This window comes from Chiloscyllium plagiosum, chromosome 6 (assembly GCF_004010195.1).
Source record: "Chiloscyllium plagiosum isolate BGI_BamShark_2017 chromosome 6, ASM401019v2, whole genome shotgun sequence".
Lineage (NCBI taxonomy): Eukaryota > Metazoa > Chordata > Chondrichthyes > Orectolobiformes > Hemiscylliidae > Chiloscyllium > Chiloscyllium plagiosum.
In genome coordinates this window covers 60,999,108-61,016,959 of record NC_057715.1, presented here as the reverse complement: position 1 = coordinate 61,016,959, position 17,852 = coordinate 60,999,108, and the positions used below count along the sequence as shown (strand labels likewise).

General features: G+C 38.2%; 1 long non-coding RNA gene across 1 annotated transcript in view; it reads right to left on the bottom strand.

Annotated features, from left to right (window-relative positions):
* Positions 1-715: 715 nt before the first annotated feature.
* LOC122550621 overlaps positions 716-17,852 on the bottom strand; it is a 397,125-nt gene continuing 379,988 nt past the window's right edge. The window contains exons 3-4 of the long non-coding RNA XR_006311901.1: positions 15,381-15,436; positions 716-1,338 (exon numbers count right to left, since the gene is read on the bottom strand). This is a non-coding gene — a long non-coding RNA (uncharacterized LOC122550621). The remainder of the gene's footprint in view (positions 1,339-15,380; positions 15,437-17,852) is intronic.

Here is a 17,852-nt window from a genome sequence, read left to right as displayed (position 1 = left end):
TTATCCTGATTTTGAGGCAGCTAAGATTTGGCTAATTTATTAAGTGCTTATAATCATAATCAAGACAATTTGCATAGAGTCTGCTCTTTGTTACAGTTTTATTAAATACTTCAATATTTTCCGATTCAGGGACAAGAGGGCAAGCCTTCATTTCACACAATATTTTCAAATTGTTATTATGAACATTTTAGGCAAGTATCCATGTATTTTAAACAACTAACAAAAAGAATCAACATAAGTGCTATAATAATAGTGGCTAAATGCACACTTGTATGAAACAGGGAAAATACACCTCCTCCAATCATGTTCTACTTCAAAAATAATGAAGAAAGCAGCTTTTTAAATAAAACACTGTGAGCTGTTTCTGTAAAATATCTAATTAATGTAACTCTGTATAACAATACTTCACTGTATTAAAAGAAATGCATTGGTGTTAAAATAGCTAAATAACTGGGCATGGCCACAACACACCATTTCATTCAATAACAAAGTTAGCCATGAAATGACCATGCAAATTTATCTTTTCTGTGATCTTCAGTTTTTAAGGCTGACTCATTTTGGTTGCCTTCCCAAGTAGATCATGTACTCAAAGCTAAATTGCATTTTTCAGCAGTTCTTGCATTCACTTCAATTTCAAGAGAGAATTCTAACGTTGAGTGATATTACAGATAAAGACCACATGCTACCAACATTTTTGAGTAATTTTGACCAGGAACAGTCACCATACTGTACTAAGTCACAGATATTCATAACTTTGATGTGCCATTACTAGACAACAACATCTGTTGTATCATTATTGTTGTTGCTTTTCATAGGGATTCACGATGAATGGAGAATGAGGAGGAAAGAAGAAGATTGAAATAATAGTTCGAATTGCTAATTCTAACATTTATTTTTACAACTAGTGTCACTCCGCTGCCTGATGAGCAATAAACTTCTGCAAGATCCAAATTTCTACAATTCTGTCCCGTGTTACTAGTGAATGATCATGACTGCCAAAAATATTTTTATCTCTCAAATAAGGCAACAACCACCAGAGCTCACAGATTACAATCTAATTGAATAAAGAAGAGTGAGAGAAATAGAGTTAGCCTGTTCAAATAAGAATTAATTACTGCTTAATTGAGAAACCATCTTAAAACAGATAACTAAACTCCTTTCTATAGATTAATAAATATGAATCAAATTCAGCACAGTAACCAAGCTGTGCAAAGTAACAAACTTGCCTTTCTTCTGTTCAGCTTCATTATAATTCCATTTTGGTAAAAGACAGTAACAGAACTCTGCTTCAAGTTCATTGAACAATAGCTTATGATTCTGTCCAAGTATTTCTGATATCTGTCAAGGTAAAAGTGAAATACTCAGTTAAGAAAAAGGGAAATGCATTAAACATAAAAATCATGAAGACTTACAATGAGAGTTCATACACACTTGCAGTTGCTGACAATATTTCAAAGACAGACATCAGAAATTGAATCAAGTAGATGAAAAATATTTTCATTGCAGAATATTCTCTCATCAGGATACAGAACATCAGCCATTAAACTTTAGTCTTCTTTATGAAAAATTAATTATTTTGCATGGTTAATTAGAACAAACCTAGAACAATGAAATGCAATTTCAAATTTATAAAACCATACATTCAAAAAAAAGATAACTATGTCTATAGCAAATGCTGTTAAAATACAAATATCAAACCATTCATCAGATCAACTGGACCTCAGAATAAATCAGTTACAAAGCAAGTACAAGGAAAGATATTGCAAATTATAGGTAGGTCAGGATAACATGGCACACTATTAATACTACTGCTCTAGCAACATGGGTTCGAATCCCACCATCGTAGATGCTGAAACTTGAATTCAATTAGTAACTCTGGAACTAATAGTTGGTCTAATAGCTGTGAAACTATTGTCGATAATTACAAAAGTTATTACTGGGAAAGGAAATATGCCACCTTACCAGGTCTGGAATACATGTGACTCCAGACCTATAGCAATCTGCTTTATTCTTAATTTCCCTCTGAAATAACTTAGTGAGCCATTCAGACCTATCAAGCTGCATCAAGCTCTAAAGAAAGCAATGAAAACTGATGGACTATCATGTAACTAGCAAGTACTGGAAATGACATGGTAAACCAGGCCTTGTTAATCATGCAAAGTCTACATTAACAAATGACAGCTAGTACCAAAAGTGGGAGTACTATTCCACAGAGAAGTCAAGTGACACCTTGTCACAGTCTTACTCACAAAATCAGCCAATGTCCGAGACACCACCATTACCATCCCTGGGAACGTCCTTCCCAACTGCGGGTCTGAACCACCAGAGGTGGTGACAAGGTTGTTTCCATTTGGGAAAGTGCTACCCCTGGGAGTTTGCAATACTAACTCTGGAACCTGTGAAGTTGGTGGGATGTCAGGTCAAACATTGTCAAAGAAACTGCTGCTGAATGTCACCTACTAACTCTGACTTCCTCCTCTCCCTTATCCTATCCCTCATCTAATGGATTAGTATATCTCAGTGTAGAGCAGCATCTGAAGGAAGCACTGAGCGCTGAAAGGTTACAGGATGGACTCTGGTAGGTGACTTGAAATCCACCTACTAAGAATGTCTTGGTAGCATCACTACAGACCAAGATGGTTGACTTAGTGAAAGGAATGAACATACTTGACTTCATACTCAACTGTCCACCCATCACAGATACATCAATCCATGGCAATACTGGTAGGATTGACCACTGTACAGTACTTGTGGAGACAATGTCTTGGATTAGATTGAGGATTTGGAGGATAATCTGTTCTATGAAAACCATGCTAAATGGGCAGATTTCAAACAGATCAATCATCATGTCATTATTATGTATCCATGAGTGGCCATGGGACATCAGCTATAGCAGAATTATATTCAATCACAATCTGTAACCACGTGACCTTGAACATCTCCCATTCTGTCATTACCATCAAGCTGGGGTTTCAGCCTGAGCTCAAAACAATAGTTAAATCACAGATAGAATACTGTGCACAGTTCTGTATGCCACACTGCCAGAAGGATGTGATTGCATTGGAAATGGTGCAAAGGAGATCCACTGGAATGTCGCCTGAGATGAAGAGTATCAGTTATGAGGAGTGACTTTGGGTCTGTTTTCCTTGAAGTAGAGGAAGCTGAGGGGGTATCTGATTGAGGTATATGAAATTATGACAGGCACAGTCAGGGTAGATCGTGGAAATCAGTTCCCTATGACAGACATGTCTGAGATCAGACAGCACAAGCTTAAGTTGAGGAGTAACTGGTTTAAAGGAGATCTGAGAAAATCTTTTTCACCCAGAGGTCGTAGAAATATGGAATCTACTGCCCGAGAAGGTGGTGAGACAGGTATTCTTGCAACATTACCAGAGCATCTGGATGAGCACCTAAAATGTCAAGGCATAGGAGGCTGTGGACTAAATGCAGGTAAATGGGATTAGGGATGTAGATCAGCGTTTGTTGGTCAGCACAGGCATGGTGGGCTGAAGGACCTGGTTCTATGCTGTATGACTCTATGACAAACAAGAGTTTAACACGGCATGCCTGGAGCAGCACCGAGGCGACCAAAAAATGAGGTGTCAATCTGGTGAAGCTACTGCACCAGATTATTTACACATCAAACAACAGAGCAGCATGTGAACAACAGGGCTCAGAGATCTCAACTGAAAAATGTGATCTAACAAATGCATTCTTGCTATGTCTCATCTTCGATTACTAATAGGGGAAGTAATCTCTGTAACTACTCCCATCCTCAACAATGGGGCAGCCCAGCACATCTGTGCAAAAGTTACGAATTTGCATCTGTACTTGCATGCATCTTCAGCAGAGTGGATGATCCATCTCGGCCTCATCCTGTGGTTCCTAATATCACAGATACCTGTCTTCAATGCTGCACATGATATCAACAAATACTAGAGCACTGGAGATTGTAAAGTCTATAGTTTCTGACTACATTAATACTATAGCACTGAAGACTTGTGTTCCAGGACCAGTCGCACCCATATCCCAGCTATTGCAGTACAGCTACAGCACTAGCACTTACCAGCAAGTGGAAAATTGACCAGGTTTATCCTCTCCATAGAGAGCAAGCTAAGAGTCTACTCTCAGCAATTATCACCAAATTGTTGGTAAAACCCAACAAGTCTGGCAGCATCTGTAGAAAGAAAGCAGAGTTAATGTTTTGAGCCCAATGACTCTTCATGAGAACAAGACTCAAGTCACAGGACTTAAAACGTTAACTCTGCTTTCTTCCCTCAGATGCTGCCAGACCTGCTGCATTTCATCAGCAATTTCTGTTTATATTTCAAATCTTCAGCATCTCTGGTTCTTTGTTTTACCTTATCTCAATGTGGCAGTTACAAATAAAGAGGAAATGCAAGAGCATGTGAAGGGTGGATAAGGTTTATCAAACTGTAAAGCTGTGAAGAGTTTATTTTTTAAACTGCATTGACTCAATGGGATGGTTTAGAAAAAAGTAAAGGTCTGGCAATTTAAATAACCTCATCATTTAATGTGGGAACCATTTCCTTTACCTGATCAGCAAATATTAGATCTGTCAGACATGGGAATTTCCAAATATGGGTTCAACTGATTGTATTGAAAAAGTCTACAGTGTCTTCCAATTACATTAAAAACTAGCCATATAATGCATTAGTATTAATAATTAATTCATATTAAAAGTTTGAGGCAGCACGGTGGCTCAGTGGTTAGCACTGCTGCCTCACAATGCCAGGCACTCAGGTTTGATTCTCTCGTAGGTGACTCTCAGTATGTAGTTTGCATATGCTCCCCATGTCTACATGGGTTTGCTCTGGGTGCTATCCTCTCATAGTCCAAAGATGTGCAGGTTAGATGGATTGGCCATGCTAAATTGCCATAATGTCCAGGGATGTATAGGTTAGGTGCATTAGCCATGAGAAATGCAGGATTGCAGGGTGAGGGCAGGAGTATTGTGCCTGGGTGGCTTGCTCTTTGGAGAATTGGTATGGACCTGATGGGCTGAATGGCTTGCTTCCACACTGTAGGGATTCTATGATTCACAAAAAGAACAATCATTCTCATGGACCAATTGTCTGACAACAGAGTGGAGACGATTTTTTTTTCTCTCGATTTAAAATAAATATTTCAAAAAAATTGGTTACTCCAATATACGGGAAGACATGTGAAGGCATGGGGGTGACATGACATTTAGCCCTTTAGTTTTAATGAGCTAGTATGGGCCTTATCTATAAGCCAATTTATGAGCACATGGCTGTTTATTCCAATTCACAAATAGCACGACTGAGTTTACAAACATTCAAATGCCATCATTCAGGAACAATAGTTTTTGATGGAAATGACTGAATGCAAACTGTCAAGTATCTATTAACTGTCTGACCTAGCTCTATACCAAACTATTGTGGGCAGTTAGGTCAGTTACAAAAGCAAAAAAGGTAGTATTAAGCTCCTATTGCTGAGAAGCAAATACAATGGTTGGTTGATGTTCACTTGAGCTAATTCAGACTTGGTAGCCAAGACAATTACATCAATTTGCCACAATAAAAAAAATAGACCGGCAGCGAACAAGTGTGCTAAAACTTCATAAGCTGAAGGAAACAGATTGGAAACTTCACTTTACCAAATATCAACCCACAACAGAAATTAACGCAGGATAAATTAACATTCTACCTTTCATTAAATGAAGAACATTCATAGCAATATCCTGTGATCTACAGATAAAAGATAATTAATCTAAACAGAGCAGCAAGGCTCCTTTTCTTCAAAGCAAGTCTTCAGTACACAAGAATAACTGAGAAAATCATTATTTGAAAACTAAGCAATCTTACTTAAAGAGAAATCCAAAGAGATGGCTATGACTTGTTAAGTGTAAAGATCATAAGAAATAGAAATAGTAGACCTTTCCAACCTACTCTGCCATTTAAGCTCATCTATGATCTTTTTTGGAGACACAACATCATTTTTATTCCTGCTCCCTGAAACTTGAGCCTCATGTAAATCTTCAATCTAACTCAGTCTTGAATGTATTCAATGTCGCAGCCTCCATTGCTTTCTGTGAAAGAACATTCCACACACTAACGACCTATTGGGAGAACCTAATTCTTCTCATTTCTATCTTATCTGGGATTCCCATTTTTTAAAACTCTGCCTCCTAATTCTATACTCTCCAGGTGAAGAACTATTTTCCCAATATCAGTTACATAGGTCCTCTCAGAATCTTACACATTTCAGTATGATCACCTGTCTTTGAATTTTGAAGTGAATATTTAATGGATAATCAATCCAAACAATCCCCATAGAACAATGTCTTGAATCAAATCAAAAGCAAAATACTGCAGATCCTAGAATTCTCAAAGAACACAGAGAATACTGGAGAAACTCAATAGAACTGGCAGCATCTGTGGCGAAAGTGAGGACTGCAGGTGCTGGAGATTAGAGTCAAGAGTGTGGTACTAGAAAAGCAGAGCAGGTCAGGCGGTATCCCAGGAGAAGGAAGGGCTTTTGCCCGAAACGTCAATTTTCCTGCTCCTCGGATGCTGCCTGACCTGCTGTGCTTGTCCAGCACCACAATGTCGACTGGCAGCATCTCTGTAGAGAGAAAGAACATCAACATTTCTTGATACTTCTTCAGAATTGAAGAAAATATACATCAACAACCTGCTCACATAACATATTTTTATCTCTTTATAGAACCTATGCGTTTCCTTCAGAACTTGACTTTCTATCAATCTTTGTGTCATTGGTAAATGAAGATATGATACATTCTACCCTTCATCTGACTTACTAACATAGATTTTACATAGATTAAGGCCAAGCACTAGGCCCTGTGACACTCCATTAGTTGTAGTTTGCCAAATTGAAAGCAACCCATTAATCCTAACTCTCTCCTTCCTGTTAGCTAATTCATCTTCTATGTTAACATTAATATAACAAGCCCTTTTCTGTGTTAAAAAATTTAATTGTCAGCTTATTGAATGCCTTCTGGGAATCCAACGGCACACCATCCACTGGTTCCCCATTATTTACCCTGGTTGTTACTTCTTCAAAATAACTCTAATGGATTAGTCAAATACAACTTTCCCTTTCACTAAATCGTGTTGACATTTTCTGATTTGCACAACGTTTTTTTTAGGTGTCCTACTGTACTTCTTAATAATGAATTCAAGCATTTTAATAGATGTTAGGTGGACTACTCTAAATTTTCCATTTTCCTGTTTTCCCCTTCTCAAAGAGCTCTCATATATGCATTTTCCTAACTTGGTCTAACTTTTCCAGAATCTAGGGAATTTTAGAAGATTACAATCAGTTCGTCCACTATCTCTGCCTATCACCATCTCTGTCTCTCACTATGTCTTCTACTAAGACCCCAGGCTGCAAGCCTTCAGTTCTAGACCACTTGCCAGCAGCTATTTCCCATACTTTTCTCAATGTCATTTTCTAGAAATCATGATCTTTTAAAGTTTTCCCTTCCTTTATCCTCTTCAATCATTTTCATGTCTTGAGGTTTTTTATGTCTTTTATAGAGTATGTTTGAACAAGTAAATTTTATCACACTTCTTACATTTTCTGGTTTCCCATGATTAATTCCACAGTCTTACCCTCTAATGGACCAACACTCACTTTAGCTCCTCTTTTATAGAAAGACATGTAGAATTTGCATCTATGGTTCTAGTTAGTTACTCTAATACTCAAATTTCTCTCTCCTTGCATGTTATAATGACCTTTGACTATTTGCCCAAGCTTCTGACCAAATAATAATCTTCATAGTATTGAGACTGGTTTCTGACAGTTTGGTATTATTCTTAAACAAAAACAAAAATTACTAGTGAAACAAAGCAGATTTGGCAGCCACTGTGGGAGGAAAGCAGATTTATGTTTTGAATCTGGGTTCTGATGAAAAGTCACTGGACTTGAACCATTAACTCTGCTTTCTTCCCAAAGCAATTTCTGTTTTTGTTTCAGATTTCTAGCACTCACTTTTCTTTGTTATTTTATTGTACTATTCTTAACTTCCTTAGATGGGTTGTTGCTGTTATAGACAGTCTTTCTTTCTCAATTGAAAGGTACAAACTTAGCATCATCCAACTCTGTCCCTTCCTCAGATTAACAGTTATCCTTCAAAGTCAACTAGGGATGGACCATAAATACTGGTCCAGTCAGTGATGGCGACATCCTAAATTTAAAAGCATTAGAAATGTTTATCTATGCTATAACTTGACTACCTCAAAACATATCTTGTTGCACTTTTGATTAGATCCTCATTAATGTAAGATGCAACCAAACCTTTACTACCCATTTCTTAAAACTCTCACCAACTCCTGTTCCAGTATCACTCCTTTGAGAAGTGGCCTTCACTGGATCCTGATTTGGCACAGCTAATTTTCTTATCCTTATTTTGCTTTTCTATTTCCCATATACTTATGCCTCCCACTCTCGTAAAAAGGTGTTTCCAACCTGACACAGTGGCAAATTTGTCCTGTTTCGCAGACAGGCTATAGCACAGAAGTCTCTAGATTATCAGACTGCTTTTAGTGGCCATTCGCTACTGAATGAGTAGAAGCTTCCATCAATTAAATCTTGACCATACTAATGCCAAGATCTTTTATTTCTAACACAAACTCTGATACTTAACCATGGATTTGAATCCTCTCACTGACTTTCTGTTCTATTGTTAACCCATTGTTTCCATTGTTTCTGCCACTCTGACGTTATTTTTTCTTATCTTGACTATTTTGTTCCACTTATTCAGTCTCTTCCCACTTATATATGTGATTTTTCTGATGCTTTTCATCAGTTCCACAATTTCTAGTTTTCTGGCCCTAGCCACCACCTGTTTGCCATGGATGTACAGTCCCTCTACATGGAGTCATACATCGTGGAAGCAGACCCTTCAGTCCGACCAGTCCATGCCAGTTATAATCCCAAGCGAAACTGATTGCAAATCGATCATATCTCTCCAAACATTTCTTATTCACGTACTTATCTAAATGTCTTTTAAACATTGTAACTGAACCCACATTCACCATGTCTTCTGGAGGTTCATTTCAAACACAAACCATTGTCTGTGTAAAATGTCTATTCATATCTATTCATACACATGCCCATTCTCCAGCTGAATCCGCTTCTTCCTTTAAAGGATACCTCATCACCCCCTACTCTCCTTCACCTAACCAAGCTTGTTCTTTCTTTGAACAACTCCTCCTTTAACTCATCTCACTTTCTCCAAATCAAAAGTGTGGCTATGATCATATGCATGGGCCCCAGACATGTTTATCTGTTTGTAGAGTTTGTGAAACATGCCTTGTTCCAGTCTTACTTGGAGCCTTGATCTACAAATCCTTCTCTGAACATATCAATGATGTATTTGGTGTTGCTAGTGAGGAAAAGGAACTGATGGAAAGTGATAAACTTGAAGACTGAAAAATTGCCAGGGTCCAATAATCTACATCCTAGACTATTTAAGGAAGCTGGTTTAGAAATAATTTAAAAATAATAAAGATGATCATCTTTCAAGACTCTACAAACAGTGAAACTGTTGTGATGGATTGTCGGATAGTTAATTTAAGAAAGAGGGTAAAGAGAAAATAAGGCATTATAGACCAGTTAGCCTGACATTGTTAGTGGGGAAAATGCTAAAGTCCATTGTAAAATAGCAGAGCACTTGAAAATATGTACAGGATCGGACAGTCAGCATGGATTTATGAAAGGGAAATCATGCATGGGAAACCTACTAGAATTTTGCAAGGATGTCACAAGGATAAGCAGAGACGGTGGATGTGGTTTGTTTGGAAGGTTTTTGATGAGGTCCCACAAAAGAGATTAGCACACTGCATTAAACCGAATGGGATTGAGGGCAGTGTACTGACAATGGACAGAGAGCCAGTTGGTAAACAGGGAACAAATAGGGGAAACAAAGGGACCTTTTCCAAGTGGCAAGCAGTGACTCGTGGAGTACCACAGAGATCAGTGCTAGAACCTCAGCTATTCACAACACAGATGAGGGAATATATTTTAAGACTGCTTTCAACATTCCTCTGATTTTGAGTGTTGTTCTGTCTACATCATGCAGTATGGTGTCAGATATTTCATGCATACTCCTGTCAACAGTTTACTTCTCTTCAACCAAGGGATGATTTCCGGTATGACAAGAACAGTCACCCTAGTGGAAAGTTTGAAATTAATTGGATGATTGTATATGATCTCTGCTATATCTGGTTGAGTTGGGTTAACTATTAGCCCAAGCAATAGTTGAGCTGTATCTTCCAAAGGTGGCATCATATAATGATGCGTGTTGTAAGGAATGTATGTCTCGGTAGTCTCCCAAAGATATTATGTTGTAGGGCATTGATCTCTTTATGCAAGTAGGCTTTACTAATTTTGTGGTTCAGAACTTGCATTTTACTTCTGCACTTTCCCTGGAAATATCAATTTCTCATAAAAGTAGCACTGGTGTTGTAAAGCTGGACATTGTTTCAGGTTTTTGTTTTAACTCCACTCTGGAATAGTGAGTTCTAACATTAAACAATTTCAGACTTTTTGTGTTATATAATTATTGAATCAGAGTTTTTTGCTGTCAGTGAGATGGTAAGACAAACATTAGGTTTCCATGTGGAGACTCACACTTTACAAGTGAGCAAACCAAATGGGGATGACAAGGATAACAGTAGAGGGTCTCCATGGAAAGTTACAGCAATGTCTAAGCTTCATCAGTTGGAGGTAGATGGTAAACATTAGGAACTGTGAATGTGATATTCCTGAAGCAGCAAAAACATTTCTTGAAGTATTAATAGGCTTTCCAGCTGTACTGTGTCTGCTTGCCAATAGACTGGAAAAGTCCCAGGCAGAAACATTCGCTAATGCTGGTGCATAAGCTCACTGATGTTTCATCTTACCTTCTCCTCCTCCTCAGTTATCTCAAGTTGGCTCTGCTCTGCAAACAACAATTGCTGGTGATCACAGCGGGTCTAATAGCATCCATAGAGAGACAGCAAGCTAACATTTTGAGTCTAGATGCCTCTTAGTCAGAGCTCTGACTAAGTTAGCTTGCTCTCTCTCCATGGATGCTGTCAGACCCACTGTGATCACCAGCATCTTTTTTTTAGTAGAGATACCAACATCTGCAGTAACCTGTTCCTACATTTTGTTTAATTGTCTGTATGGGCTCTGTCTTTTGTTCCCTCAGCTGGTCCAAATCATGCAACATTGTATGTAGTGCAGGACATGAGAACTAGTTTGGAAACTCTAGCTGGTGTATATCGAAGTGAGTCTTAAGATTTATCCAGGCACTTTGATTTATCTCCTCTTTAACTTCTTTAATGACACATCTAGTAACTATATGGCTCTCATTTTTTGTTTTTTGTTGGTTTTTCTCAGTGCAGTTATCTGTATATTTCAAATGTCATCCCCTAGTCCCCAAGCAGTCAGTTGCCAAGTCTGCTTTGTGGTATGTAGAGATCAAGGACACATGAAAATATTATGGTCACCTTCCAGGAATCATGCTGATGAACACTCCTCAATGATCTTAATCCTGTTCCTTGGATGCTGCCTGACCTGCTGCGCTTTTCCAGCAACACATTTTCAGCTCTGATCTCCAGCATCTGCAGCCCTCACTTTCTCCTCAGTGATCTTAATAGCCACATTCTATTCACTTATAGAAAGCCTGTGAGAGATGTAAACCTGAGCATTCACTCATTCTGACTGGGATAATTGGTGGAAAAGGTGACATTATTCCCTGGATAACAATTTATCAGTCACTTATCTGATGCATTTATGCTGCGCAATTAGAAGATCCCACAAATCTCTCCCACAGAGCTCTGTAAGTATCTTCAGCCAAAATAGTTAAAATAGTGATGTCTTTCACAAGTACTGTTAAGTAACTTCAAGTCTACTGAAAACAAAAGCAAAGTGTTGCATTTAATCCGAGCTTAGAAAACATGCTGGATATATCTAGCAGGTCTGGCAATATGTGTGGTGAGAGAAACAGCAATTATTTCAGGTGGATGGCATTTCAACAGAACAGTTTCTCTCTCCATCAATGCTTGCTGAGTAGTATTTCCAGCATGAAGTTTTATTTCAGACTGCAACTGACTGTTAGCATCTGCCATGAAATCCTGAACTTCTTGAAATACTGGTGTACCAATATGTTGAGGAAATGTATTCTCTAACCCATAAACTATGTGATGGGTATGTCCTTTTGTAAGATGCATTAGTCCACTCATCCCCTCTCTTGCATGGGCTAACACCTTTGTGAGGAACACAGTCTATTGCTGCTTTGTTCGATAATCCTCAGTGTTCGTGTTGTTGCTGATCCTTGGTCCTCATCTGAGGCCTAATCTTAAACAACATGTAGGCTGATCTGAAAGATAAGAGCTCCAAAGTGGAGATCAGATTTACAGACCTCTAATGTTGTGATAGTTACCATTAAAAGGTTTGAAATAAAAATCTATTAAAGTTTTTCACTCAATTAGGCAAGCCAACAAAGAAAAATCAGCTATGAGGTTTCATTGGCAAATTTTCCTGCTTTGCTTTCAGCCTTTTTAGTTGGTGTTATGTTTTCACTTATGAATTGACCGGTGAGTTCCTGGGAGTCCAGTAAAATGACCATCCACAGTTAAATTTCATAATGCCATATTAATATTGCTCTGATTGACTGAAATTGACAACCTGCCTTTCAGCCACACTACATGCATTAATTGTCCACTTTTTTGAATTGGGCTTCTGAAACTATGATAGTCGATTCATAATCTTGACACCTATAGATGCTTGAGGGGTCAGAAATGCCTTTCTAACAATCTTTTATCCAATATGACCACAGAAATACATCAGGCCTATGGATACCATCTTCTGTTGAGACACACACGGAGCCCTGAGGGGATGAGGAACTCCAACCTTGCCAACCAGATTAATCAGATCAACTTTAGCAATCAACATGCCAGGTGTTACAACCAAGTTGCTTTCAGATCCAGTGTATTTGATCAGCAACTCATCCACCAGCTTGAAGATTAATTCATATCATCAACAACATACTGTGACAGCAATTTATATGATTTACTCTTTAAGGCATGTAGGGATGGGTAATAAGTGCCACTGCTTCTTTTACATCACCTCGCAAACAAATCCATAGACTCTACCACCTACATTGAAAATTCTATCAACTCAAAGCACTCCTAAAATTCACATCCCATCATAAATGGACTTATGTTGTCAGTCCCTCATTGTCAGAAGAAGAATATTCTGGAACTTCCCACATAATAGTATTCTGAGTAAGCAGGTTATAATGGCACAAAATTTTTAAAAAAGATACACTGTTGCCTCTTTAGAACAAGTAGCTATGTGTAATAAATGCCAGTTTGTCAGTGACATCCATGTTCCTAGAATGACAAATAAAATCCGAGCAATAAACATCACGGGTTATGCATCCAAACCAGAAATTTTCCTCAGGGACATTAAAGAAAGAACTGTATCAGAAATCAATGGACGTAACATCGCCCATGTTCTACAACAGGCAGACATTTTTTTTTTACTGTCCAAATGAGGAAGATGCAAATAATACTCCCCAATGTTCTCAAATACATTGCATTTTCTCCATCTCAGGAAACTCCTTCAAGGATTTGTTCAATTTTTTGAGCATTGCCTGTCTCTATAACTCCCTGTTGACTGTTGGTGAATAGACAATGATATTTGAAGTATTCACTTAATATAATTTATTATTAATGTTTCTGATTTTTCCCTTTACACTTGTGCTCGTTATCTTAAAGCATGAAACATCTTATAGATTTCTCAATTTCTGAGCTTTTTAAAAAAATGAAAGATGCTGTTTAAAGCTATGATGGTGTCAGCCAGATAAGCTGTCTGAAATGTGTAGATTATGTGTTTTCTCACAACTGTTTCTTTTCAAGTATACAAAATACTTAAATTTACAACACAATAAAAAATGTTTTTTTAAGCAGTCACCTGATCAGGATAAAGTGCAGTCTGTTCTGCCATAACGCCTGTTTCTTCAAAGCCAATTGGCTTTAATACGATTGAAGAATTTAGACCATTATTTGTAGAATATGAACTTTCCTTATCTGTTTTGGCTATAACGCAATTCTATAATGTACCCCATCAGACTAAAAGGCATGGCTATTGCATGATTTTCCTATAAAGCGGTATTGGTCAAGAATGGAACTATCGCATTACATTAGAAGCGACTGTACAGATTTACTTCCATATTTGAAGCAGACGTCCAGAGGTGTTTTTGATCCACTAGTTTAGTTATTCTGCTTCAACAGAATGATAATAAGGTTTGAAAACAGTCAAAAGTCAACTGTCCTTTTCTCCCTCACAAAATATGTCCCTTAAAGTAAATTGGCATGTTTTAAAAAAGTAGACAAGCAGGAGGCTGGAAGAATACAGCAAGCCAGGAAGCCTCAGGAGGTGCAGAAATCAACATTTTGGGTTAAACACCTGTTTAAAAAAAGTAGCATATTTTCTTTGTTGGTATATGGGACAAAGTTCCATAAAAGTTTCATGTTGACATGGATTTGCCCCAAATGATCATAATTTGGGTGATATTGTATATCTTTTACTTTTAGTTTTTGTCCAGATTGTGGTCCCAGTGGAGATTCAACTGATTCAATGATTTGAGCCCTCTCACTTCCCAATAGATTTTAGAAATGATGTTAAGAAGTGAGTCAGGTACTAAGTAATAGTAATGTTCTGTACTTTTGCAGTTTTAGTTAAAAATAGGACAAAGGAATTGACTAATTGATGAGCAAGCATCAATGATGCATTCTGCACTTCTGGTAATTTTCTGATTCATATCAAACACATTCTATTTTTGCAATCCCACTGTTATCTTCACATTTCATGATAAATCTAGTGTTATGGGTAGCCTTGTCTTTGTTGCTGTCATTCATTCTAACAGAAGTTGAACTAATGGGAAAAATACACAAATGGGAATAATATACCTCATTATTTAGTAAATTTCATAACATGAAAAGAGTCAGTGGATAACAATAAAAAAGAAACAATATATTTCTTCGTGTGTACATAAGCCTAATACTTACTCAGAATATTTCTTACTGTAAATAATCTTTCATATGAGTTTGCACATTCTTCCCATGTCTGCGTGGGTTTCCTTCGGGTGCTCCGGTTTCCTCCCACAGTCACAAAGATGTGCAGGTTAGGTGAATTGGCCATGCTAAATTGCCCATACTGTTAGGTGCATGAGTCAGAGGGAAATGGGTCTGGGTGGGTTACTCTTCAGAGGGTCGGTGTGGACTGGTTGGGCGAAGGAACTGTTTCCACACTGTAGGGAATCTAATGTAATATCAGATCATCCTATCGTAACACATCTTGAATAAGGTGTTACTTACCTAGAAGTAAAGGTCCATTGATAACTTGTTTTGTCGCACACACATCGAATAAATATCTGAACGAAAGAAACAAAAAATAACTGTTACTGGACAACTCATAGGGATTATGAAGAGGTCAGATTCTCCTTTTTGACTATTAGCGTAATCTTTCTGTTTTTTTTAATTCATTCGCAAGATGAGGGTGTTGCTGGCTTGGCCACCATTTATTACCCATCCCTAATTGCCCAGAGAGTGGTTAAAAGTCAACCACATTTCTGTGGATCTGCAGTATTATGTTGGGCAGACCAAGTAAGGATGGAAGTTTCCTTCCTTTAAGGACATTAGTGAACTAAATGAGTTCTTCCTGACAATTGGCTGTGGCTTCTTCGGTCATTATTGGACTCTTAATTCCAGAATTTTATTGAATTCAAATTTCACCATCAAACCTAGGCCCCCAGAACATTACCTGTGTCTCTGGATTAACAATCCGGTGATAATACCACTAGGCCGTCACCTCCTCATATGAAGCTGAAGCGTCATCTCACTATAATTTTCAAAGGACCAATATATGGTCACTTCATAATATTTTAAATACACAATTGCTGAACATTCATATTCTACAGCCCTTAAAAATCTCTTGAATATACAAGTTATTATAATTATATAATTTTGAAGAATATACTTGTATTGCATTCTAGAATGCTTAGAATTATTCACTTTTAAACCAATATCAACTATAAGAATGTGTGAAAGTAAGATTATTTCATTACTTAGCAGTTCCACCCATGATAAACATGGCTGATTTGTGTCAGTCACTATAAGCTTGGAGCAATGAGTTATTACTAAAACACTAATTAAGTCAATAAGTTGAAGTAATAAAAATGAGCAAGCCTCCAGTCTTTCCAATGGCACCTTTAATTGGTCATGTTGATCAACTCAACAACAATCAGAATAACTAATTTGATGTTTGCATTCTAAAATAATCTATAAATACTAATGTTTCTTCCAGAGCTGAAGGAATTTCATTTTGTAGCAGTAGCCTGAGCCTCTGTTTATTGTTGGAGTATTGTTCGATTGAACCTTCAATGTAAACACTTGTGATTTTTTTTTAAACTTACTCATGGGACATGGGCCTCACTGGCTAGGCCTGCATTAAATTGCCTATTCCTAGTTATCTTCGAGAACATGATGATGAGCGGCATTCTTGAAATATTGTAGTCTACGTGCTGTGGATATACTCAAAAATCTGCTTGGAATGGAATTCCAGGATTCCCATGTGATGCACCAGTGGCCAAATGGATGAGGCACTGGCCTCCTAAACTATGTTAATGGGCTTGTATTCGGTCTGGATTTTGAGCTGGCATGGTGGCTCAGTGGGTAGCACTGCTGCCTCGCAGCATCAGGGACCTGGGTTCGATTGCAGCCTTTGATAGTTGTCTGTTTATAGGTTGCAAGTTCTTCCTGCACCTGCATGGATTTCTGCTGGGTGATCTGGTTTCACCAGGGATGTATATGCTAGGTGGATAGCCCTCTTAAAATGTGGTTTTGGGGTGTGTGGATTGGGTACAATGCTTTTTGGAAGGTCAGTGCAGATATGATGGGCTGAATGGCTTCTTTCCAACCTAATGTAATTCAGTTTCTGGTCAATGGTATCCCTGCAGTGGGGGATTCAGTGGTGGTAACTCCACTGAATGTCAAGAGGCAGTGGTTTGATTGGCTTTTATAAGAAATAGTCACTGTACGCCATTTATGCAGTGTGAATGTTACTTGCCACTTTTCAGCTAAAATCTGTCTATCATCGAGATCTTGTGATATTTGAACTTGGACTGCTTCAACGCCTAAGGAGTCACAAATTGTGTTAAACTTTGTGCAATTATGGGTGAACATCCTCAATTCTGACCTTATGACGGAGGGAAGGTCATTAATGAGGCAGCTGAAGGTGATTGGGGCTAGGACACTATCTTGAGGAACTCCTGCAGAGATGTCCTGGAGCTGAGATGACTGATCTCCAATAACCCCAACCTCGACCATCTTCCAATGTGCTAGGTACGATTCCAACCAGCAAAACCTTTCCCCCCAATTCCCTTTAAAAAACATCTCGCATAGTTGGAGTCATATGGGAGTAATTTCTCAAATTCCACATTTGAGCACAGTGTGGCTTTATACCTTATGAACATTAACAATTACATTCTAGACAATAGACAATAGGTGCAGGAGTAGGCCATTCTGCCCTTCGAGCCTGCACCACCATTCATTATGATCATGGCTGATCATCCTCAATCAGTATCCTGTTCCTGCCTTATCTCCATAAACCTTGATTCCACTATCCTTGAGAGCTCTATCCAAGTCTTTCTTAAACGAATCCAGAGACTGGGCCTCCACTGCCCTCTGGGGCAGAGCATTCCACACAGCCACCACTCTCTGGGTGAAGAAGTTTCTCCTCATCTCTGTCCTAAATGGCCTACCCCTTATTTTTAAGCTGTGTCCTCTGGT